Source organism: Parasteatoda tepidariorum, chromosome 2, assembly GCF_982258835.1.
Source record: "Parasteatoda tepidariorum strain Cologne lab strain chromosome 2, Ptep-v5.0, whole genome shotgun sequence".
Taxonomy (NCBI): Eukaryota; Metazoa; Arthropoda; class Arachnida; order Araneae; family Theridiidae; genus Parasteatoda; species Parasteatoda tepidariorum.
The window spans coordinates 39,154,024-39,180,850 of record NC_141756.1 but is presented as its reverse complement, the minus strand read 5'-3'; the positions used below and the strand labels follow the sequence as shown (position 1 = coordinate 39,180,850).

The following is a 26,827-nucleotide window of genomic DNA, read 5'->3' as shown; positions in this document are numbered from 1 at the left end:
ACGGAAACTCTAGACTGAGAAAAAACATTAAGCTGACACATCACTCATGGGCTGCAATAGTTGCACAATTCAAAAAACACACGTTTTGGACTAAGAACAGGTGTAAATATGAAAATACACATTCTTTCAGCAGTAATACTAGCACAACTCATAATTCAATTTGAAGGTAATCTTCGTTTAAGCAAACTAAAGCATTTCTTTTGCATTTTCCTTAGCAATGAGAACTTTAAACCCACTTATCTCAAAATATGATTTTTTGAGTTGTGCCGCTGTTGCAGCCCATGAGCGACATATAGTTCTATGTTGGTCAGTTATTATGCATGAAATAAAAAAAAATCACAGAGTAAATATAGAATAGAGAAGAAATAGAGTAAAAAATGAGTAAAATTAATAATTCAAATATAGAATTTTAAAAAGTGCGACTTTAAGGCATAGTCGTGAAACTTCATTAGGATTTATTTCTAACTGATATGGTATTTTGACAAACTACAAATTCCATTTTTATAATAAAAAAAAAACCAATATTGGAATTGCTCCTGTTCTGTCGGCGCTTTGTTGCTCACAGGAACCAACTCAAAAAGAAAATAATACAAAATTTAGGCATTGCGGAAAAGTGATGAAAATAGGAGACACACGCACAAAAAAAGCGAAACAATAAAAAAAAGCAATTTTATGCGCAAACACAGCATGGGAAAGCTTTCTGCCATATCTCATGTACCCAGACTATATCCTCTCACGTATTCTGTGAGATATTTTTCCTATGCCCTAAGGAGCTAGACACACCAGGACATGTCGCCTTTTATGCTCTTTCTCGACAGCATCATGCTCAGTTTCCCAGACTCCTCCTCCTCTTCTTAACTTTTGTCATAAAATAAAACACTGGGAGAGATAAGTTCTCGACGCACGACATGGTATCTTACAGGCAGGCAGTCACATTGCCTACTTGTCGAAATCTTCCAGTTTAGTGACCATGCTGGATTTTCTTCCCATCCCTGGGTGGCGGCTATTTGAAAATTTGTGAGATATGAGATGAAGTTTTGCGAGAATGCGACTAGGGGAGAAGCGAGATATCATCCCTCCTGTCTGTGGCAGGCATGGCAATTATTTCAAAATCTTCTTTGTATTTAAATTTTGGGGCTACACATACTGTTAAATGCATAAAAAATACTGTCAATAACTATCCAATATAAAATCAGTTATTTTTATAGTCAAAATCTCAATAGAAAATGAAAAAAAAAGTTTCATTTGGCAGAAAGAACCGAGCAGTTCACAAGACTTGGGCCAAAATACGAAATGCAGCTTCTTCCTCATAAAACATGCATGCAAAAACAAGCATTTTGATTCAAATCGTTTTCACTAATTCAAAATTGAAATTATTATATTTTAAAATTAAATTTGACGTACAAGACTGGTGTTATACTCGCATTATATAAAATGGCGTTTATTGTGCCGATTAAATTATTATTTATTTTTAATTAATTCTAGTTAAATAACTAATAGAGTCAAACTACTAGTCGCTTTTTTATATTATGAATTTTTTAAATATTTTTATACCTTCAAATTTATACCAGTTTTATTTCGTTTCCCAATCAATGTAACAAATCAATGCCTATTTCCATTTCATTGTATTTTTTTATGTTCACTTACTGTATCAAGAATCAGTCGCATTAGCTGCTAAGCGGTGCAAATCTAAATCTGGAACTGCATTCGTTAAAAATATACAATATTTAAATGACCACATGTTTAAACAAAGGCGTGATTAAATCTAAAAACTAACGTTGTATAATTTGCATTAACAGAACATGAAATAGCTTAAAAGTAACTAAAAATATTAAATGAGACTTGCAAAAGCCAATACTCTCAACATAGATTTGTGGAAAAAAAATCCTTGACGCGACGCTACCAACATGTTCAAAAATCTATAGATAAACGCTCTCTCAAAGGAAAAAAGAACTATGAATAAACGCAGTTAAATGAATAGCAATTACTAAGAGAGTTCATTGCATTTCTAATTTATTTTTGACAGGAAATCTTCACTGTCAGAACCGTAAAATTTCTGTCTTATTAACGAACTCTTTCAAGGGTGCTTAATACGCAGTTAATTGCGCCTGCTGAAATCGAAATCCTCAAGCCAACCCCTTCCAACCTTCTCAACGCTTACGTTTCCCCCCTAGTCAATGAACAAGGGTGACCGAAATACCTTAATTAGCATTCACTATTCCTTTTCCAAGAAACGGGATATTCTTCGCTCCGAATAATTACCAATACATCGAGTTATGAGATGCTTGTCTCAATGTAACGACGTGGGAAGAGGACTGTCGGAGATTACCTTTGAGAAGGATGTACGGGCATGGTGAAGAAAGGGGTAAAGCTCATTCGGACACACTCATCTGACACATTTCATAATTGGTGCAGGAGACAGACCATCTAAGTACACCCGGAGGGTGGGAACTGGTTTCCCCAGCAATTACAAAATACGCCAGAAGTCCTGCACCATTAAAAGTTCCCCACGAGAAAGCGACATTCCAGACACGTTTGTTCGAAAGTCAGAGACAAAATTGCCTCATGGATTTGCCTGAGTGGAAAAAGGATTGATTTTCCTTCGTTTGGGATTCTTGAGTTTGAAGATTATTGGTGATGCAGACATTTTGAATGGTCATTTGGGAGTAATAATGAACCCTCATGTTGACGGGTGTTTTGAGTTTAAACTTTCGTAACAAATTTGAGGATATTTCAGTTTGATTAAAATTGATTGCAAGCACGAGTGGCTATAAGTATCGGATGTTTTTGAACTAAACAGAAATACCAGAACCTATACTTAATCAGCTTTTCAAAAAAAGGGTAAACGTTTCTGCTCTGTTCCTAAAATTTCGATCAGATTTTGTTACTCATAGATTTATTCACTTTTAAGGACAAATGTAATAGAAATTTCGCAGGATATAATTGAGCTCAGAGCTTCAGTATTTCAATCAAAACGAACTTTTGAATAAAGTGAACAACCCATCTCGAAATCAAAGAATAGTTTCTGGACGATTGTTTCTCAGAATCAAAGAGCAGTTACTGTGAGCAAAATTAGATAGTATCTATTTGACCTCATAGTACGCTTCTATTAAAAGCAAAGGCTTATTATTCGAGTAAAGGACATGGTTGTGAAACCAAAAAATAGTTTATTATTTTGTCTCAGTGCTTATTTCTTTTGGAAAGGACTTGTTTTTTTCCTCCGGATTATTGTCATATTAGGTTTTGAATTGTTCTTTGGGTGGGCAATTAACATTATTCTACTTTTACGTTTGTCTGGGATTCGGTTTTATGTTTCCAAAGTCAGTTATTTGGAAGTAGGTAAATATATTTAAGAATACACAGAGTATTTCAAAATTAATGGGTACAACTGTATGGGGAAATCTGTCTTTCTATATTTGAGGACTACAAATGGAAAACGACCTAAACCCGAAAAACACTCGCATCTAGTACTTATGGCGTTCTCCATTTCCCTCTATCAGGTTCGTATCCAACAACACCTTACATATCAACCTAACTTCCCCATGTTTAGTTTTTAAATACCTTCCTAAGATTATTCCTATTTTTATCGTAAATTATTCGTCATTTTTATCGTAAATTATTCGCTATTTTTATCCTAAATTATTCGTTATTTTTATCGTAAATTATTCGGTATTTTATCGTAAATTATTCGTTATTTTTATCGTAAATTATTCGTTATTTTATCGTAAATTATTCGTTATTTTTATCGTAAATTATTCGTTATTTTTATCGCAAATTATTCGTTATTATTATCATTAATTTTGTCGTTATTAGAATTAATTTTATTGTGTTATTCTTGTACGCGAATAAAATGTCGAGATTCTTATCACTGAACGCTGGAGGCATTTAGTACGCTCTCCACTTCACTGCGCATAGCACATTCGACCAGTGCGATCTGCTGACAAATTTTTGAACTATTATTACTGGAGTTCAAACTTTGGGCTCTTCACTCTGTTTAGCTCTGTCTTTAGGACATTTTTAGATGAAAAATAAAAGATTTTCGATTTTTTTTTAGTACTTAGGTCGTTTTCCAATTCTAGCCCTTAATTCATTATTGTTTCTCTCAATATTTAAAAATTCTCAAACTTTAAAAAAAAAATCTCAGACACTACGATTTGGGTGAAGATCAATTGCTTGTTATTCTCTTCTTGCACAGACTTTGTATCGAAACCAAATTTCAAAAGGCTGATCTTTTAATACAGCTTCTCCATCTCAAAGAATGTCTTGAGAGAAACTCTTTATACCTAGGGATTACTTTAGACAGTTGGTATATGTTATTTCCCTTGGTTCGTATTTCAGTCATGATGTCGCCATTCTTGAAAAGCATTTTAATCTTGAAAAAGGAGCTTGGACAATTTTTCTCCATTCTTCCCTTTTTAACCGCCAGGACATCTTTCTTTCATGTCAGTTTTATGGAGGATCACCCTTTCATCGTTTGAGCATGCGCAATTGTTATGTCCATAATACATAAATAATCTTTCCCATCTTCTCAGAATACAGACCAAACATGGTATGCGTCTCACAGACTTCAAATGAAAATGGTGCAAGTAAATTCAAAAGTAAACAATTAATTCCTAACGCATTTTTTTTTTATAAATTATTTAAATGTAATCTTGATTTGGAATAAAAAAGTTGTTGCTAATTCGCAAAGTTTATTTTTAGAAATTTTTGCAGTAAATTGAAGTAGGTAACTAATTCACAAAATTAAAAAAAAAAGTTCAAAGTATTCTTAAACAGCAATATTCGATACAGATAGGATTAATATGCATTAAATATAGATATGAAGCAGATATTAAACAAGCTCTATTTTTTTATCATGTAAATATTGAGCATAGAATTTATTTATAAGGTATTAAAAAATATACTTTTGCTTAATTGCCATTCGTTATATTTATTCCCGGTGTAATTACTCACTCCAAATAGCTTTCACTAAAAGCAAGTAATGAAAAAATGCAATAATCCAGAATAGATTTGGACTAATTAGTAGTTTCTAAATTTCTAATCTTTTTTTTCTCTCTTCTTCTGTGGTTTTTATAGTTATTGTTTCTTACCCTTATTTTTCCATTTTTTTGTCGACCACTTTACACTTTCCTTTCAAATCATTTTTGCTTCGTTACATTCACGTCTGTCAAGTTTTTAAAATGGGTGCCTATTTTTGATGCACTTGAAACATGCTGACTGAGCGTATATGGTAAGAGTTACTTCATTTCATCGCTACAGGAACAGAACCATTTCTGAACTATTTTGCATAGTTCTTATGGATTAAGTCCATCACGTGATGTGATGTATTTCATAGCACCGCTACACAGTTAAACAGTGCATTACATCGTTACATTTAACTTATATCTCATTAAAATCCATGCAATTTTAAGGCATACAAATTCTAATATCCAGTCCATATTGATACATATCAGCAATTCTGAACAGTGCTGACGTAAAATATTCTTATTAGTAGATGGAACATGGGTTAGAGCCCCCTTGCTGTCAGACAAGTCGTAGGATGTTTCTGTGGTTTTCCTTTCCCTGTAACGAAAATGGAGCTTTCCACGAAGGTAAATTTCTCCCAATACTTGATCCAGGAGTTCCCTTGTCTTCTGGATTGGGTTTAAAATTACAAGGCTACGAAGTTAAGCATTGGTAATCGTAAACTCAAATATTGGGTCAGCTGCTCAACGACGGCTAACTACTATATAAAAAAAAATATTTTATAATATTAGCGAACTGCTAGCTAGCTGCTAGTTTCCTTATACCCCCTCTCTCGCTCTGAAAGGGTGAGAGAGGGGAAAAAATTACTTGATTATAGTAAATTTCGAATATAATAAGTTGGTCTCGAACAAATACATTATGCCAGATGGTTCTAAAAGCACTTAATCTTTATTTTGATAGAATGAAATTCAAAAAACATGTTCCCCTTAAAATAATAACGTAAAACCACTGGAAAGGGCAATTAATCGTAATTAATTACGTCAGTATATGTCTTTTAGTTTTGTGCATGAATCCGTAGTGTTGTTCAATAGGTTGATCAATAGTGTTGACCAATAGTATTCAATAGGATCTATTGAGGATTTATTTTTTCAACCCATACGAAGAACGGGTATTCAACTAGTCTATAATGAAGCTAAGAAAAAAAAAGAATGTGAATAATGCACAAATGAAAGTACTTTCTTTAATTTGTGCTTTATTCAAGCGTTTTTGTTTGGGGGGGGGCTTTTTTTGTCAATATATTACAAATTATACCCTATCATATTTTGGTCAGTCTATAATAATGAAGATTAAATAATAATCTGAAAGGATTAATCATTATCCAACTGACCATATTTTAATTAATTAATTACTTTAAAAAATAAATTTCAGTTTAAAATTTTTTTTTCTCTGAGTTTTATCCTTGTCTACTTATCTTGAATAGAAAGTTTTAAAAAAAGTTCAAGAGCTCGATTTACAATTCTTGCTTTTGTCATTCCTTAAATGAAAAAAGCAAATAAAGATGACATCCGAATTTCAAAATAAACAAAATGCTTGAACATTTTTAAAAAAAATTGCTGAACTAGGCAGTTTTATACAAAAAGTGAAGTTTACACCATTTCACCTCAAAAGTCTGTAAAAAATTTTCTTAGTTCCGTCTCATGCAAACATCTTTTCTCATGGTCATTGTGTCCAGTTGTCCACTGCGATTTGACTGTAGACTGACCAATCAAACAGAGAGAACTTCCATGTTCTTTCTTTCGTTGTGAAGGAAGCCGTATCGATTTCATCTTTACTTCCAAAAAAAAAGAGGAAGAAAAAACGGAAAGAGGAAGACGAAAATGTCCGTGATAGCCACCGTCCGTCTATTTCCGCTCGTCTCATCCATTTGCGATGGAAGTTGTTCAAAATAAACATGAAAAAAAAATGCTGTTTAGTTTTCTTTCTGACATACTTTTTTTTTTTTCCTATTCGGATGGATTTTACATGCATTGCAGCTTTTATTTTCATTTTAAAAATGGATTTTATTACAAAATTGCGTTATAGCGCAGAATGTTGCATTTCTTAAAAATTAAAGAAGAGAACTCTTCAAGTAAGTTTATTTTGAGATGAGATTTAACATCTGCCATTAAACATAAATTTTTTTTCTCAAACCTGACAGCAACTTTTTTCATTTTATCGGTGGTATTATTTTTCATTTTATTGGAACATTTTATAAAATTTTTCATTTGTTTGTTTTACCTTAAGCAAATTTCTCAAAATATGGGAGTTTTATCAAAATAATACATTTTATTTTAGATAATTTATAAAAAGTAATAATTTTTCCATTAATTATTTTCTTGCGAATATTACATACCGGTAACTACGTTCAAATGGCAGCCAAGTTTTGTCGAGTATCGGGCAGTGACTCTTTGGCGATTTCTGTTGGCGGCACTTAATACCTGGCAGGGAATAACCCTCATTATGAAAATAACAATAAATCTCCATAAGAAATATAAAAATTGTTTCAAAAATTGTGATTTAATTTCTGTATTGCAAATTTAAGTAATGAAATAAATAATGATGCCGACCGGACTGTGTAGGGGTCAGGAAACTAATCTTGCATCAGAAAGGTTCTGGGTTCGAATCCCGTTCAAGGCATGAATGTTCTTTCATTCTCTGAACTACCTGTCCTTACTGTGGGAGCAACTTTGGCCCACCTAATAGGGTGCCACTGAAAGAGAGTACCAACAAATCTGCCCTTCAGATGCCTGTATGACGAAATGTCATTCCCCAGGTGGGCATTGGAAAAAAAAACATAAACAGTAATTTTTGTTAATTCTTAATAAATGTTATTGTTTTTTCGGATTACTCAGGAAGATATTAAATTCTAATTTACTATTTTAAAATGAACAGAGCGATAAAAAAAACGGACCACTCTGAATAACTTTTAATCTAATCATTGGATCTTCCACATCTTAATGATTCGAGGGGGTGACTTCAAATATGCTAATTAATCAGTGCAGACGATATTTTAAGTTACAAAAGTAGACACAGAAGCGTACTTCCTCTGAATAAACATATATTTTTTCCGACGGATTTAAATTTCTGAGCCCCAAAATATAGGGGACAACCGCAATCTGGGAAATATGATCCCCATTCTTTGGTCACAGTAGCGATCTAATGTGTGGGCTCTCTAATATTAAATTTTATTTGTTTACGTATTTCGCTTCATCTGGAGAAATTTTTTTAGTGAATTTAAAAATTTTTGAGCTCAATTATAACATTTGTTTTTCTAGATAATTTCACGCAAAAAATTTGTAAATATTTATTATTTTTTATTATTTTGTTTCACATGGAAAAATACAAAAGTAGAGGGAAATCTGTTGAACAGTTACTGAGAATTCGAATTTCAAATATACAGCTTTTTAAAAATCTCATTTCTCAGGAATTATTGTATTAGCGTATATCCATTCTGTATTGTATCCTATTTTTTATTCTATATTCATATTTCTTAGGAACTATTGTATATGAACATTGTATTATATTATAGTACATCCTTTTCTCAGGATTTCGTTTAAATTTTAGTATTTTGCCATGCAAAATTAAATACTTTAAAATGATGTAAAAAATTGCACACCTAACAATTCAAAATTCTTTCGAGTATTATTAAAAGAAATATTAAAAAATAATAAATATAATAAGTGTCAACTAAAATTTATTTTTGCATGAAATTATCTTCAGAAAAACAAATTTCATAATTTTGTGCGAAATTTTTCAATTCCCACAAAAACTTCTCAAGATATGGTGAAATATGCATAAAAGAAAAGTTAGCATTAAGGGTTCAAAACTTAGAACTGTTTTCCTGACCAAACTACGGGGAACATATTTCCCAGATTACGGCTACTCCTTATATATTCGGGGGTCAGAAATCTGAATTCGTCTAATGAAAGATATGTTTATTCAGAGAAAGTATGTTTTTGTGTCTGATTTCGTGACTTAAAATATCATGGCATTAAATAATTAGCTTATTTGAAATCACCTCCTTAAGATTGAATCCTAGAACCTGAAAATTCGATCATTAGATCAAGAGTTATTCAGTGATCATTTTTTTGGCACACTATACAATGCATCTTTATTTTTTGTACCTTTTCTTCTAAACAATGTCCGTTCTCCCTACGTTTGGAAATAAACAAGTACAGAAGTTTAAACGAACTATGATAAAGTTTCAAGCATGATATTAAAGGAAAAGCAAATAGCTTTGAAAAGTAATAGAATGTATAAGGAACAAAATACTTATTAAGAATCGCTTGGAAAACCCTTCCAAAACGACAGCACACCTCAATACGGATAGAACTTGGAACGAACAAAAATCCCATCCCGAAATAAAAAATAATCGAAGCCACTTGAAGATATGAACTGATTTCACTTCACTTCCAATCCAACTAATCCTCTCCTCGTGTTTGTCTTTTGTATCATCCCTCTCAAACTCCTCTCCCTCACCCCCTTCACAAAAAGGCGGCAGAAAAGATAATTAAGAAAATTGACCGAAATATCTATATATAGATATATATGTGTGCTCGTCGCGCTACATGAAATACCAAATCTTTTACAGAAGAAGAGCTTTTGGAATGAAAAGAAGAGGAAAAAAAAATCAAACTTTTCTGCCGCAATTATCAAAAAAGAAGAAGGGAAAAAAAAGGATAGAAAGTAAAGGCGAATCGAATAAACATTCAGTTTTTTCAGTTTTATTTTTATCCAGCATTCAATGTTGTCAAAGCCTGGAAAAGAACGGACAGTTGATTACCGAAATGTAATTTAAAAAGTTAGTTTCCAGAACCTAACGGGCGAAGAGAGATAAATAAATGGTATAGGAAGAGAACGATGGAGAACTTCCATTGGAATGGTAAGAATGGTTCAAGTCATTGCGCTTGTAAAATTCAGTAGATGACTTTTTATACATTTTAAACCGGATTTCTTTCAATATATATTATGTATGAGGATAATATCAAACATGAGATATCCATTATATGTTTAGTGATAATATCAATTTTGTAGTAATATACATGTAATACAAAAATTATAAATACTTTTGTATTAATAAAAGCATTCTAACTCTTTTTCATAAAATGACTTTGGTAAAGAATAGGTGTAGAGATATTCTGTTTTGGGACTTCAAAGCTGAAAACGTACCAATGAATAATAATTAGATTTAAATTTCAAAAGAGTTATTTTTCGAATCTTTCCCTCTTTCACTTCCATATTAGGAAGCATTAAAAGATTTTCCTTAATGCGTAAGGATACAAGGAATGCAAAGACTGAGCCTTTTTACCACGCTTTGTGTTAGTATTTAATGCGGGAGCGATTGTTTTCGCATGACTCTTGCTGTATGATGTGTTTTATGTAAGATCTGACGGAACCATCCGGAGGTTTGTCCACCCCTCCCTTGTGGAGAGTGGATGTGAAATGTTAGAGCCGTCAGCTTATCCGTAAATAAAACTAATGAAGGAATAATGGGTTCACGATTGAATTAATTAAGCTAATTGTAACCAATGATAACAGGGATGTAGTCCTGTTATTACATACATAAGCACCAAATCTGATTATGCTACACAGAGTTATTACTGCAGTTAAAATAAACACATAATGAATTGTTGAATGTACACGCAATTATATAATTTATATATCTTAATAAGAAGGAGACGCTTTTTTGATTTAAATGGACAAATGCAAATTATTTTGTAGACTATTGCATTAAAAAAAAACTGTTGTTCATTACATTAAAATATATCGCCTTATTTAGGTTGGACATGCTATCCGTATGGATGACTGCAACATATAAGAAATTGAAATAGCTGGACCAAGTAAAAAAGAAGAAGAAAAAGACGATCTTAACTTCGGTGAAAGGATGTAATAGAGAAGGCTTGTTCAGTCCTCAAAACTAACTGGTGGAATTTGGCTGATAAGTCGTGGTTAAAAACATCTAGTTCAAAAGCTCTCCTCACTATACCCTCTAGAAGAGAGAAGACCTCCGCACGGCTTACCACAAATGAGAAATCTGATCCTTTATTAGTCTGTACGTAGCGACATATTTCATATTTTTCCTCACTGTGAAGTTTAGTATCCCGAATGCAGTGACATCTTTCTTGTTTACTCTTCACCGCGCAGTTTATGCCCTTTACGTCGGACTACTAAATTGATCTGTGTGGAGGCCTTCTCTCTTCTAGGAGGTGTTGCTTTGCTCCCCCCCCCCCCAGGTTCACTTTAAGTTAGGAAATGTATCATCTCTTTTAAAACACCGTAGGTTATAATTCATTGTTAGGACTCTAATTGATTGACATGGAATGTACAACCCAAAAAATAATTAAATAAAGTATATAATGATTAAATAACTTAAAAGTTGTACGAGCTTCCAAAATTATTAAAAAAATATCTTAACATTATTTTCGTATAACTAGTATTTCACAACATTGAAATAAGCAAATTTTTTTTGTTGAAAAGATTCATATTATTTCTTTTAATTTTAACTTTAGAATTAAATTAACAAAAAAAAAAGGGTTTGCATTTTTCTTAGACTAATTGCTTATAAGTGTTTTTTTTTCTTTCATTTTAAATTTTTTCGAAATATTTAACTGTATTTCTTTCATAAAAAAATTATGTTATTCTTAAAATTGCCATTATTGCACATTCTCCTCCTTATCCGAAAAAAAACAGAGGACAAACGTTATCAATTACGGATGTTCAACAAAACACGTTATGGATAACGTGTTTTATTTCCGTGCTACTGATTTAAACTTTCATTCATTAGTTATTTTTTTATTTGCCTCTTTCTCAAATAATAAACTAATATATGAGAAGTGTTTGTCCCACTTGATATTTGGGAGCGATCTCGTTGTTGGAAAAATGACAAAGGAAAGACAAATTGACTTTATTTTTAGCAAATGTTTAATCATGGAACGATAAAAATATTTTAATCATGATGAAATAATCAAAGTTTTCTAAAGTTACTTGTTTCGGTACTTAAAAACTTGGACTCATATTTATTTCGTTTTGCAGAAGATCAAAACTTTCATTTAAATTCAAACACTTATTACATTAAGCAGCGATGTAAGCAAAAGCCACAAGTGAAGTTTAAAATTAAATGTAAGATTTTTCTCCGGATTTCTCTCCATGTAAATTTCCAAGGTACTACTTAATTGAATGAAATATTTAATTCACTTCCTGAATTGAATTTGCAAATTCGAAATTTCTTTCCAAAAACGATTATATATATTGACTTCGAAAATAACAATCCAATTTAGTTCAACTTAAATTTACGAAAAATTGAACTCTTATAAAAGTGAAGCAGCGCTCATAAACGAAAAAGAAAAATTTCAATCAAATTCTAAATAACTATTTACAAATTGTAATTAAAATCAAATATTTGCAAAACTGCGCCGCAACAAACGACAAAACTACAATAATTTCAAAGCGAATTTCAGCTTAATTCGAATTCTTGAAATATTTTTTATTTAGACTCTTAAACACCATTTCACGCTTGTTTGTCGTATCCAATTAAAACATATCAATTCCCTCCCAAAACTGCCATCAAATATTTATTTTATAAGAATCTGTTACGGAGTTTAAGAGTGTATAATAAAATGCTACCTTTCCGATTGAAAAGATTCCTAGAGCAGAGGGCGATAGAAGGAATCAATTAACAAAAGTCCTTTCAAAATTCCCGGAAAAAGGAAAAGAAAAAGAGGAACTCTTCGTTTCTGGAATCGATAGCTTTTAGCTCGCCATGCAATCGACAATTTTCTCAGTCTTTATGCCACTCAGGACAGGAGGGAGAAAAAAAATACAAAAACGAAGCTACTTTTATTAAAAACAAGGTAACGATGTCTTTGAAAACTGGGAAGACCACTTAAAAATCCCTTTTGGCTTCTAAAAGATAAAAAGACTCTTCCGTTTTTGAAAACGAGTAAATGATGTAAGGGTTCAGCGTGTCTCGAAGCAACCTGCGTAGAAGTAATTAATGAAAAATAATCGATAGTTATTTGGCGCCATTTTCATACTGAAAAAGAGCCGTTTCTTTGTCTGTAATCAAAGTGAGGTGCTACCTGGTGCACAGTTCAATGAATCTTAACTCATTCGGGAATAGTTCGGGTTTATATATATAAAAAAAGCGATGGTTTTATGCCGAAATGAGAGATGTTTCAACGGTTCTTAAAAAATTGAAACAAATAATCTTCAAGGTGTTTTTAGAGGTATGCTTTGCAATACAGAAGGTTCGATGTTTATTTTACTTTCTGTATTTCAAGTTTATTGTTGAAGTTTATTTTCAAATATAGGTTTTAAGCATATAAACATAATCAAACAGTGCGAATGTTTCATGTCAAAATAAGAAAGTGTTTCGTTAAAAATTTCAACTGAAAACAAAAACTAATAATTACCTTATCATCAATATGTGCATAAATAAATTATGTAAGAAAATATAAATATCCCGTCAAAGGTTTGGTAAATATATATTTTCATTAAAAAAAAGTACTTTTTTTAAAGAAATTTCTGGAAGATACAAGTTTTCCATAAATATCTGTCTGAAGTATTAAAATTTTATGTTCTCTATGTTATTTAAAACGGATTTTGGGAAACACTCTCAAAAAAGCTAACTAAAAGAAAACTTTAAGAAAAAAATCCCTTAATTTTATTTTGTAGTGAGAGAAACTTTTAACTTTAAATAACTGTTCCTAACTTTGTTTAGTATGTGCTCAACAAATATAAATTTATAATGATTCGCTATCGAAAGAAGCAGTTTAGGGTAAAGAATTTTAATAATTTCTTAAAATTTACCCACATGACAATTAGAAAAAAACACAGAAAAGTTACAGAGCTGTTTTATGATGATTGATTAAATTAAGGGTCGAAAAAAACAGTTTAGGATAAAGAATTTTAATAATTTCTCAAAACTTACTCACATGACAATTACAAAATAAACAGAAAAGTTACAGAGAGGTTTACAATTCTAAGTCTTTACCTCTACTTAAGAATATCTTCAAAATTTTTGACAGAGGGTGCTATTTGTGTTTTGGTTAGAGAGAGAGAGAGAGAGAGAGAGAGTTGACCATTTAGCCAACTATCCATTACAAATTATAATGTGCCTCTTATCTATTTAAAACTTTTTAAAACAAATTTTAGCTAACACTTTAAAGATAAAATCTATCAGGAATCTCCAAAAAAATGTTTTAAAAAAATTATGCAACTACCTAATCAAAGAAATTCCGAACTTCCAAAAAACTTATGTTGCATGTTAAACAAAATCAATCTAGATTAGCAATCTATTTTGGAAATTAATCCATCATACCCTAACCGAACTTTGCTAAGTCCCAAAAGCAGATGGTACTTTTTATTTCTGTACTCTAGCTCGGTAACAATCTTTATTTTTATTCTTTAGACAAACATGCAAGAACAAGAAACGTGACAAGAGGTACTAATTGTGGATTAGACACTGGAGCATCTGTCTTGTAAAGAATGATACTTGTTACTGATATTCTATTACAAGGAGGAAGAGAGCAAAAGAAAAAAAATTCAGTTCTTGGATTATGGAATTAGAAGGGCAATATATTCTTGCCACTTTTTTTTGTTCTTACTGCAACGTTTTTGCTAAAAATATAACAAACAGAAATAAAATTGGCTTAAAGTCTGTTTTTTTATATACTAAATCAATTTAAGGCAATATATTAGGAAAAAAGGTTTTTCAATTAAAAAAAAAAATAATCTTGTAACTTTTGATAAATTAAAAACGCTTGTATTATTATATTTTTTTCGTCTCAAGGCTATTTCTAATTTAATTTATTTTTCTGATTAATTTTTGTGCACAATAAAAGTATGTAAAGTAGGTTTTTATCCATATGTTTAAGAAAAAATATTGAAAATTAAAAGCCATTTTTATAATTTATGATAATGGGTTTCATTATCCTTTAAATCTTAAGAATTTTTTTCTAACTAAAATGGATGAATGAATAGTAAATAGTGTAACATATTTTTTCAAAAAAACTTTCTACTGTTTATTTATTTGCACGAACATTTAAAAAAGGGTATTAACGTTTCACTGATTTTAATATCGCTATCTTTTCCAAAAAAAGTAAAATTTTGTTTATATAATTAAGTTTTAAAAAATACATTATTATTAAAATAACAAACGATTTAAAATTTAAAAGAAGGAAATAAATTATGTTTATAAATGAATCATTATTTTTTTTAAAAATTTTAATGTAAAAATGAGGTTTAATTTCAGAACCAAGCAAAATGTTTATAACTATTTGCTAATATAGTTATAAATATTTTGCTTAGTTCTGATTAACTAAAGCAAAATATTTAAAACTATTTTGCTTAAATTAAAATATTGCTAAGAGCAATAATTATTCACAAAATTTTTTTTTTTCTTTCTACTTGAATTTTAGATTTTTTGCTTTAAAATCCTGCTTTTTCCTTTTAATTGTACGCCTTTTCTTTCGCTTCCTCTGGATTTACGACATTAATTCAACACAAAAAGGATTTTCTTTAAGTCAGAAATACAAATAAACTGTATTATAATTATTATGATTTAGGTTATGCTTAAAAAACACTGAGATTCTAGTTAGTATTGTAGATAATACTTGAAAAAAAAAGTTCGATAATGAAAACACTAGCGAAGAATAGTTTCTAAGTTACATTTCAACCAATGGGAAAAGACATTTTTCCAGCAACTCTTCCAATAAATTGAAAGCTAAGTTCTATTACTTATACTTCATTCGTTACAGATATAAGATGTAGCAGATCGAAGTAAAAGTATTTCCATATTTTGTCACTTTAAGTTATCTGAATGGGTGAAGAAGAACGTGACAAATGGCTTTCTAAAAATGTTTGGTATTTTGGGATCTGTCCTTAACCTTTTGATGCAGAATATTTATTAAACTTATTTTTCATACATTTTTCATTATTTTGTTTTAATTTTAATAAAAATAAGTTAAAAATACTCTATTTAGCATTTTATTAATTTATAGTTATGAAATACAGCACGAAACACAGTTTTTTTTCTGGGTTAAAAGTAATTTCTTCCAAACGCGGCTGACCTCAAAGCAATAATTTTTCAAATTTGCACTTATTTGCATTTATTTCGATCTAAAAGAAACACTTATTCATGATTAAAATTCCTTTAATATACAAAATTATTGCTAATTTACAAAATTATATTTGAATATGAAAGAAAAAAATGTTTTTTTTTTTTTCAAACTACTTTTACGGATTTTTTATTTTCGTACAAATATCTAAGAATCTAGCAGATTTTTTTGGTAACTATTAGACTTTTTTTTAATAATAAGAAATACGAAAATATATTTTTGCTTACAATTAGAGCGTCAGATAAAAAATATATAAAATGGACACCGGTGTACCATTTGAGTCAGAGGATTGACGCTAGAAAACTGTTAAAAGTATAGAATTAATTTCTTAGCAAAATTTTTTATGGGAAACAATGTTTGATCGTTTCCTGATGTTGCTATATATTCTGAGGCTATCTGCTGTTAGATTTATCAAAACGGAACTCAGCATATATTTTTACAAATTGTGATTAACAGTATTCTAGCAACAATTTGGGTCACGAGTGCTTTCAATTTTATGGAATACTTTATTTCCCTGTTTTCATTCATCAAATTATTTCACAGTAATTTTACTGGAAAACTGCAACGCTACAACATAAGTTAACGAACACGCTACTCAAATTACGCAGCTTTATAGCTCCCAGAGCACATATTTCATAGCGGAATAAACTTCCGCTCTTATTTTTATCAACAAAATGAACAGTAATTGTTGATGGATAAACTCTAAGAGAATTGAAAGAAAGGGACCACTGCAAGCATACTAAGAAATGAATGACGTTTTCGTCTGGTACTGATGTTCAAAATGTCATTAAGTGTTCACAATTACTCCCAGCCAATCATTCGGAAAAGAATGCCAAGCTGAGAGTTACGCGGCGCCGAAAGCAAATTAAGGCTTAGTAATCGGATAACAGCTTGCTCCAACTCCTCATCCAATTATTGCATTTGCTTTGGTGCATATATGAGGGCTTTTATTAATGCAATTTTCGCAGCATCAAGAATAGTATGCACTGTTGAAAACGGAAGAATTAAAGGAAAAAAAGGAGAAAAATTATTCAGCTTGACTTTGATGCTGATGGTGTTTTTGTTTAATCGACGCCGTCGGCTTCTTTCAATTAATTTATGAGAAATTTATCGTTAAAAAGTAACTTTTTTTTTAATTATTTCAATTCGTTTGAGTTAGTTTTGAAAAATAATTGGCTCGTAGTTACTGCTCATGCACAATCATAATTGATGGCAATGAGCTTTAGTTTAATGAGGCAATTTCTTTCTTTTTTTTCATTTAAGTTTGACAAAAAAAAAATTATTTTACTGCAAACGATAACTGAAATAGAAATTCTTTTAAGAATTCCTTTTTTTCTTCCTTCAATTAGCTTCGTTAAATAAATAAATTTAGATGGAAGTGAAAATGAGTGAAAATAAGTTCATACCTAATAAATGAAGGAGAAAAAAAGAATGTTTGATTAACTTAGATGCATTTTAATGCATGGAAAACTAAATGGATACGATACATATTAATTGAATGGGAAATATTAGATACACATTAATTAAATTAGCAGTTTTGTTTACAATTTAGATGAATTAAAAGGATGTGTCTAGTATTAAATCAACTGTAATTCATTTTTTGATGTACAGTGCGAAAAGAATCCCGAAACACCTTGAATAACTTTTGGAATTTTTTAGAAAAATAGGATCTTCAAGTACTTGGACTGAATCTTCTAGTGGTTCTAGGGTTGACCTCAAATATGCCAATTAGTTTTGGCGATGTTTTAAAATTCGCAAAACACAAAAACGTACTTTTTTTGAAAAAAACATGTATTTTTTTCCTGCTTTGTATTTCTAGAGGGCGGTCTGAAATATGCATCAGTATTTCGTCATATCTCGAGGATAGTCATTTCGTCATATCATTTTTGAGCATAAAATCCGTTTATCCATAAATAATCTAGGCAAAAAATAATTTTTAACAACTGTTTGACATTCATATTAGTGCATTTAATAATATCTGAAAATATTTTGCATTTTAGGGTATAAAATTTTTTTCATCATTTTAAAGAATGTAATTGTATATGCCAAAATACACAATTTGAACAAAATCAATCGAATAGTTCCAAGAAATGAAACTATTCAACTAAAAATAATAATAAAAAAAAATTAACCACGTCGAAGTTTGATAGGAGGACAAGAGGGGCACTCTCTATTTACTGTTATTCATCAGTCAATTTGTCCCAATATTTGATCCAGGAGTTCCCTTGTCTTTTGAGTAGGATTCAAAATTATAACGGAGTTAAACTTTGATAGTTGTAAACCCAAAAATGGGTCTGTTGTTCAGCGTCAGTTGTAAAATAAAATATAGTTATTCCATCAACAAGTTTGTGGAAATTATACGAAGTATATAAAAATTAATAGAAAAGTTAAGCCATGGATCGGGAAGACAGTCACTTTTAACGTCTTATATGTTAATATGCATACAGTTAACACTTTATTGTTTTGTAGTTCATTTACGTCGCACTAGAGAGGCACAATGGGCTATTGGCGACGGTCTGGGAAACATCCCTGAGGATGATCCGAAGATATGCCATCACAATTTAGATCCCATGCACAGGAGATGGCACCCCCGCTTCGGTAGCCCGACGACCTGCACGCGAAGCACTTTACGGTAAAACAGTTTAATGAGGACCCATACCGCACACCCTTAGTCCGTACGCAGACTGATCCAAGTGGTCATCCACCCGCACACTGACCGCAGCCAGTGATGCTTGACTTCGGTGATCTACTGGTAACCGCGTCTTAACGATCAGTCCACTGCGGGACCCTAACACTTTATAAGAACTGGTTATCAAGAAAAAAAAATTGGTTAAAACCACTTTTGATGACGCATTATCATAAGACATACTAAAACTGACACAAAACTTCAATTTAACAAGATTTTTCTTTATATTACGCTCGCTCTTAAATGAACTCTAGTTCAAATCGTATCGAAAATCCAAACTAAGCTATCATAAATCGATTCGATTCCAAGAAATACGGATAAGATATATTGCACTTGTAAGAAATATGATACTTTTTTTATAGCAGCAAAAAAATGGCCATATTCAGACATAGGCTTCAACAGAATTCATGAGAAAAAATTCTAAGCTTCGATAGTTGAAGAGGTGGAAGACGATGTACGAATACTAAAACACGTTGAAACTTGAAATATCTCTTCTTTTGTGGTTGTCGCAGAATTGTTTGTTTCTTGAAAAGAAAAAAAAAATTCGAATTCTCGGGCATTCGTTCCACGTGTTATGGTGATTTGATTTCTCCTCTTAAAGTTCGATGAAATAGAAATGTCTTCGTCTGTGGTGCGTTTTATTCTTCGCCCGGAAGTAAACGTTAAGGTTTTTTATTACAGTTATTCGACATCGTATTGAATTTTAAAAAGCGATATTTAATAGATTTTTTTCCTATCAAACAAAAAGCATTTATTCGCGTTTGTTTTTAGATTTTTTTATTCAATTTTGGATTATATACAACATATAAATTTGGAATTTACGCGTTTTCAAGCAGGAAAATGATCAAAATGTATATGTGTCGTTAGCCAATAGGAAAAATCTGGCGTTTTTCAAATTTCGCTGACATTTTGCAGAAAGGTTGATTGGAAAAAATCTTAAGTATTTTCAAATCTGCTTCATACTTCCAGGCTGATTATAAGTTTATATGCTCTTAAACAAATAAAAAATTTTGGAAGACTCACTTTCTTCACAGAATTTGATAAGTTCATTGTCACTTTAGAAGAAGAAATTAAGCTTATAGTAACAAATCATTAACAAGGCTATTTACAATAAGCTTTCACTATTTAGTGCTAATTGCAATCGGTCTGAAATAAATCAGGCTAATTGAAAAACGAACGATATATTTTAATTAACTTAAAGGTATATAGGCTAAGAGGAATAAGCCTAAAAAGTCTCAGGCAGATTAGAAAACACTGCAGATTTAGGTACACTTCAAAATAGCGGTGGCTGTTTTCAAAGAGCCAAATTATTCGATTAACCTAAGACATCTAAATTGTAAATGTCCAGTTAAAATTTACATTGAATCTAGGAGTTCGGAATTCAAAATTTGGATGTAGGGTCTATTGAGATGGAACCTCAAAGTTAATTGAGAAATAAAGATTATACCATTTCTATTTTTCAAAATCTAGATCATTTTTCCTGGTAGACAGGGGATTGCAGATTTTGCTATATATTTTTTACATATTTTATCAATCCTTTAACTTATTAGTTTGCCAATCCTATTATTGCTTAGTCTCTAAACCTTAAAATTATTTAATGTATTAATCTCATTATTATTTAGTTAATTAATTCAATTGTTCTCAATGATACCAACTTACTATTCAGACAGTTTATTATTTTATTCCAGAAATTACTTAAATTCTAACAGTAATTCAAATTGAGGTCTTAACCTATATTAATTTTAAACCTAATTAGATTAGAAACTTTATCAGGAGGAATATAAATTCTTAAAAATCACTAAAACCATTTTTTTTAAACATGTGAAATTTCTCAAGAAAATAATTGAATCTGAGATGTGATAAGCAATTCAATAAACGACATCGCCAAAGGCAAGGAGCCAACAGCATATTTTAATACAAACTAAATGATTAACCTTCGTGCCGCTCGTTGTGTAATCAATCCCCAGTCGACAAGAAATTATAATATACTACCAGATAGCACACAGCACTTATCTAGCAGTAGCAGATAAAAGTACTACGAAGTGCTTGTGCTCATTTCTTAAACTGAACACCAACCCTTATTATCCCTAACACAACAGCTTTGAGGATAATCTAGTGAAAGTCGATACTCGATAAGACCTTATTTATTTCCTTCCGAAATGGCGTCCACATTATACTAATGCTTCTGTCTTAATGCAATTGAAGGACAGGCAGGTTTTATACAAGAGAGATCTTAAGATACAAACGAAAAGGAGGGGGAGATTCGATTAAGTGAACAGAAGTTAAAAGTTCTTTTTTTCCCCTTTCTATAGAAGTAATTTCTGGAATATTCTAGCTTTCTTGAGGTAGAGAATAAGAGAGTTTGTTCAAAGCGTTTTTTTTAAAACAGAAATAAAAAAATTTAAAAATGCAGTGAATACAAAACAAATCAATCATTTTATAGCATTCATACGAGTAAATCAAGATTCCATGGCATCAAGATGAGCTGATGTGGTGGAAATAATTTAATATTGTCGAAACTGAATTTATGTCCAAGATTCCAACAATTTATGATTTCTCGAATTCTTAATAGCGGACATATTTATCGTGTTTCTTAAGTCTAAATTTTGCATCAAATATATTTTGAAGTAGAGTACAATTTGCAATGTTTCATCTTTATCTGAAAATTTATTGTAATTATACCTCCTTTTTAATGGATATTCTTGAATGTGTGTTTACTTTTTTGTCACAGAAGAATTTAAGTAAATGTCACTTTGTCTGGTCTTTGAGTTTTAATTACTAATTTACATTTTATATTTAAACTCCAATTTAATTCGTTTATTTTTTAGCAAAAAATTTGTTTATTGTTGAGCAAGTTTTTATACTAAGCAAATATAAAGAAAGCAAAACAATTAGTGCAATTTCTTTAATGTTGCAAGTTTTACGTAGAAAAATTAGTAATCATGTCTAAACTCTGTGACAAGATTTTTAAGTTATAACGAAATACAATTTTGTAGCAAAATAAATAATAATAATACACTGAGAAAAAAAAATGATCAAAACTACCAGAGTATGGTTAAATTTACCGTGTTTCTGGCTAAAATTTACAATGAAATATTATTTTATAGTATGTAATAAAATTTGGTAAATGAGGAATCAAACCTTTTTATTCAGCTAAATTTACTTTTCAGTTTCGTATTTTCACTAAATGTGGGATAATAAGAACTTCGAGATAAGATATTTTGAAAACCAGAATTTTCGGCAAACTGTTACCACATGAACGGAAAAATTACCAAATGAATGGTTGAAATACCTTATTTTTGGTCTTCTTTAACCAGAATTTTGTGCTTTTCCTTTTACCACAAAAGTCATTACAATACAGTGTGGTAATTTTTCCCGAATTTCTTTCTCCGAATAAAAATTAAACATTCCCGTTTTTCGATCAATGTGTTGAAAAAGTCATAGAAAATTAAAATTAAATTATTCATTCGAAAATTTAAAAACTTAAAATAGGTAGTAAAACGATATCTAACTATTAAAAAGCTATTTCTACAGTTTATTTAAAATTAATATGAAAGTTTTCGTTTCATCGGAGAACCTAAATATAAAAACTTATTTAGCATTTTAAAAATCCTAACAGATAGAAATTAGTTATATTGTACGTCTCAGAAATTTAATTGTTTATACGTTTGATTTTAAATTCATTAAAAATATTTCTCCAATATATCTTGAAAAATAAAATAAAGAAATATCAGTTAATACCCATGCCAATTTAAACAGATTTTTTTTTCAACAATGTGCAGCAAGGCAACTTTGCTATTTAACTGATGTAAAGCAACATTTATTTTAAAAACGTTTTGAAGGAAAAATCCTATTTTTCACTGTTTTTTAAATGGTTTAAATGCCGAAAAAAGCGAATCCAAAATTACCAAATAAAAACGAAGTGGGCTCGTCAAAATTTTCGAAAATATTTAGATTTTAAATATAACCGAAACAAATAGATGTGTTGAGAAAATGGGATACATTAGATTAACTTTTCATCAGCGCCCAACTGGAATCGTCTGCATTTCCTCTCTTTCGAAAAATGTTCTATTTCGAACATTTAATAAAATGCCGTGACACAAGGAACTTAAGTATCGAAACAGCTTGGAATTGAGTCCCTAGTCTTGCGTAAAAAAAAAAAGAAAAAAGGAAAAAAAAGAAAAGTTATCGAAGAATTAGCGATCGGGGAAAAATTAAGAAGGAACATTCAGTTGTTGCCAAACGGCTGTAACGAAGAAACATTTTTCCCAGCGAGTGTTAAAAATTCGTCTGCGTCCAATCCAATTTAAATGCTAATGCCATGAGATCCTAAATACCTCCAAATCGTTTTAAGACTTTTCCACCATTTTTGTTGCACAGAGACTGGTGCTACTACCGTTTTGCATCGTTTGGAGAAGAGAAGACTAGTGAATGTAAAGGGGCGAGGGGATAAAATTAAAAGAATTCTTCAACGAAAGATGTTTAAGAGTATTAAATAGAAGAAAATGCGGAATGGAAATCGTAAAATTGATTTTAATCTACCCCCTTTTTCCCGTCATGCTAGTTACTTTTTCTCCCTCCCCCTCTTCAACTTAGAGATGTTGAATTAAGATGTATTAAATGGCATCAAGTCCTGCGAAAAGGAAAAAAAAAATGCTTCTTCTCTTTTGTTAAAATTCTAAGAAAAGTCGTTTATTTACGATTCGAATAAAATTCTTCGAGTCTTGCAAACGATTCTAGTAAGTAAGGAACGCAGTTACTTAAAAACTTTTTTGATTACTGTGCTATATCAGCTTGTTCAATTCGATATTTTTAATGGAAAACTAACCACTTGGTTTATACGAATTCACATTTTTTAACAAATTTTATTCTTCTTAGAATAATTGCGCGTAATTTTTTTTCAGGAATTATCATTGCCTTATTGTTAAAGAAAAACCAACTAAGCTGTACTAAGTACATTCTGTTTTATGCGGTGCAGAATCGATATAATCAATGGAAAAATGGATTTACACGAGTTGAAATATTTTGACGAACTTTATGCGAAAATATTTAATTTAAATTAATTGTTTCCAGTTTTAATAAAAAATATTAATTTATCACAAATTCGTCTGTTGTATTTAATTTGTATCGAGTATTCAAATTTTAAAATTAATATTACAACTGAAATCAAACAATTTTCAAACGATGAAATTTCTTTTAACATATTCTAAGAAAATAAAAGCAATAAGCATATTAATAAATTTATGTTAATTTTTACATTTGTACTTAGATATCCTTTATTAATGGAAATTATTGAATGCACTGCCCCTTAAAAGTTAAGGTATAACTTTTATCTCAGTCTAATTTGAAAACGAATAAACATCGAAACAAGAAAGAATGTGCACTTTACACCTCCTTCTTGATTGCCTCATAGAAATTTACATAAATTCGAACACAATCATAATTTAAAAATAAAAACACCAACTAGGCTGAAACGTTCCTTCGCAGAGAGTCGCCGTTTTGTATGAAAAATGATGATTTAAAAGTTGTTAAAATTGGCTCTAGGAAAGTGTTTATCCTCTAACTAAATGAACGGTAAACATAAATTTTTCATTCTGCCCATTAAATAGTAGATGGAAAAATGGGAAACAAAGACCAAGTGTGCAGTAACACTTGTTCTAGCATATTTAGCGATCAAGAAGAAGGTTTCAAAGCAGCAGCTAGTTGGTAGTCCTAAACGTTTTTTTATTCATATTCAGGTCTGGAGAATAAAATGGCTAATCTCTCAGACAAATATCTTCATTTTTCAGAGGATTAGGGATGCGTGGCCACGCACTGTTGTCACGTGGAATTTAATTGAGTTCAGGTTCAACTGAACTTTATATAAGCAAACACTGGTATCCAAGAACACATATAATTTACTACAACCATTAATAGTGCCTTTTTTTTAACGATATGAGATGTTGTGTGGCTATTGAACATGATGCCTACTCAGGTCATCAAATTTTCGAATTTCTCGGACAGTAGACGATAGATATAGGATGTCTGACTATCTTAGTATAAAAATATCAAAACAGGGACACGCTATCTGAAATCTATATATTATCATAAAAGCACACAACCTTTTCCATGGAAAAATCACTTGCCTAAGAACCTGACCAATGAAAGACTCTATGCCCAAATACTTAGACCTTTTGATGGCAATTACGAAATTTTTTTTGTGAACATTGTATCACTGTTCCAAGATCTTGATCCTTTCATCAGCCAACTTAATAACACATTTTTGTTTAAAGCAATTGACAATTAGTAAAATTTATAATCAAATTGACCGGACTAAGTGCATTATCACTGTATCGCAATAACATCACATAATAAAACACGTAAATATTTGTTAGAATTTTCATGATAGTTTGATTTTTTTTCAACAAGGAAAAATAATAATTAGGTCAAACATCTATACCAAATACAATAATTTATAACAAATCAGCAATAATATTTTTTCAATAAGTTCTGATGCAACACATCTTGTAGGAAAATACAAAATATTGTAGAAATTAATACTGTTTTATCTTTAATCACATAATTAAGCGAAACAATAACGTTGGTTTCCCTTTTAAATTTACATTGATAGGTAATTTTCAAAATGTTTGCGAAAATTTAAAATCCTAACAATAGCTTCCTTTAACCGATAGAAAATAGAAACAGCAATTACGTAACTCCATCACTTATTAGTCAGAGAAGAGCATTGAAAAACACAACGAATGGGTTCCATCCCCTGTTCCCTAACCCAGTTATTGTTATAAAAATTTAAGTTTATATAAATGTCATACAATAGAAAAACTTGCAGAAACAAACGAATAATTATGCTTTTAAAAAACAATTATTATCAAAGATTCATAATTTTGTTAAAAACGCAATTATAAATTTTTTATTTGAATCTGTTTGAAAATTATGGAACCTGCGTAAGTATCGCTAAAACATAATATATAGAACACTTTGTTGATCTGAATTATTCTCTTTTAAACCACCAATTCTTACCGACTTAAAACTCAATTAGTTTCAACTTTTTGTTGTCCACGCGAGAGAAGAATCTTCTTACAGAAATTTGCAATCATGCGCTTTTATGCTTATGACAGCTCATATGCTTGATATTACACTTTTTTGTGGCTAATGTTGAAACGGAAATTAGGACTTAGTTCGAAATCGTAAGAAAGAAGTCTATATATAGAAAAAAATAGGATGCTGATAATGTAAAGCAAAGAAAAAAATTTAAAAATTGTATAAAAATTTAATATTTATAAAAGTGTAGAAATATTATTTAAAGCTTAAGTTGTTCCTAAATTAATAAAAACCCAATAGAAATTAGGTAAAGTATTTTATATAAGCCTAATTTATAATATAAATAGTTATATTTTGATTATTTTTTGTTACATTTTCGCCAAGTATCTAAATTCAATAACGGAAAATTAAATAAATAAAAAGAGATGTGCTATTAAAAGTTAAAACTGCGTTATTAATAAAATATACATTTCAAGTATTTCTAACAATTACGTAGCATATAAATTTTTCATTTAAGGAGAAAATCAAATAGATATAAAAGCATTTGCGATATAAAAAATTTAGATTCTAGAATGCAAAGATTTTTCAAAGTAAAATTAAATTCGTTATTTGCTTATTTATCGTAAATGATGAAATTGATAAAGAATAAAAAGTTTCTTTATATAATACTTACATTTATTTATTTATTAAAATTTAATGAGACGTAAACAAGTTTATGGGCTCCGATTTAAAAGGGAAATTTTTAATTAAAGTTACAATTTTTAATAAAATATTTTAAGCATATTAAAAGAAAAACCTAATATTGAGTAATATATCACTTAGATTAAAAAGCTCTTAGCATTAATTATTTTCTATGAAAATAATTAGGGATCCTCATCTGAATAATTTTCATTATTTACATATAATTACTTTTTAATAACACTAATGGTGAAAATTATCTATTAAAGCAAAATATATTATGGAATGGTCTTCCTTTAAAGTT

At 30.2% G+C, this 26,827-nt stretch overlaps 1 protein-coding gene and 1 long non-coding RNA gene across 3 annotated transcripts in view; one reads left to right on the top strand and one right to left on the bottom strand.

Annotated features, from left to right (window-relative positions):
- The window catches only part of LOC107443647 (plexin-B), a 600,640-nt gene that overhangs the window by 378,762 nt on the left and 195,051 nt on the right, over window positions 1-26,827 (bottom strand). The window lies entirely within an intron of this gene.
- Window positions 5,050-15,977, top strand: LOC139424978 (uncharacterized). The gene is made up of 2 exons (XR_011636125.2): window positions 5,050-7,093; window positions 14,414-15,977. It is a non-coding gene; the product is annotated as an uncharacterized LOC139424978 (long non-coding RNA).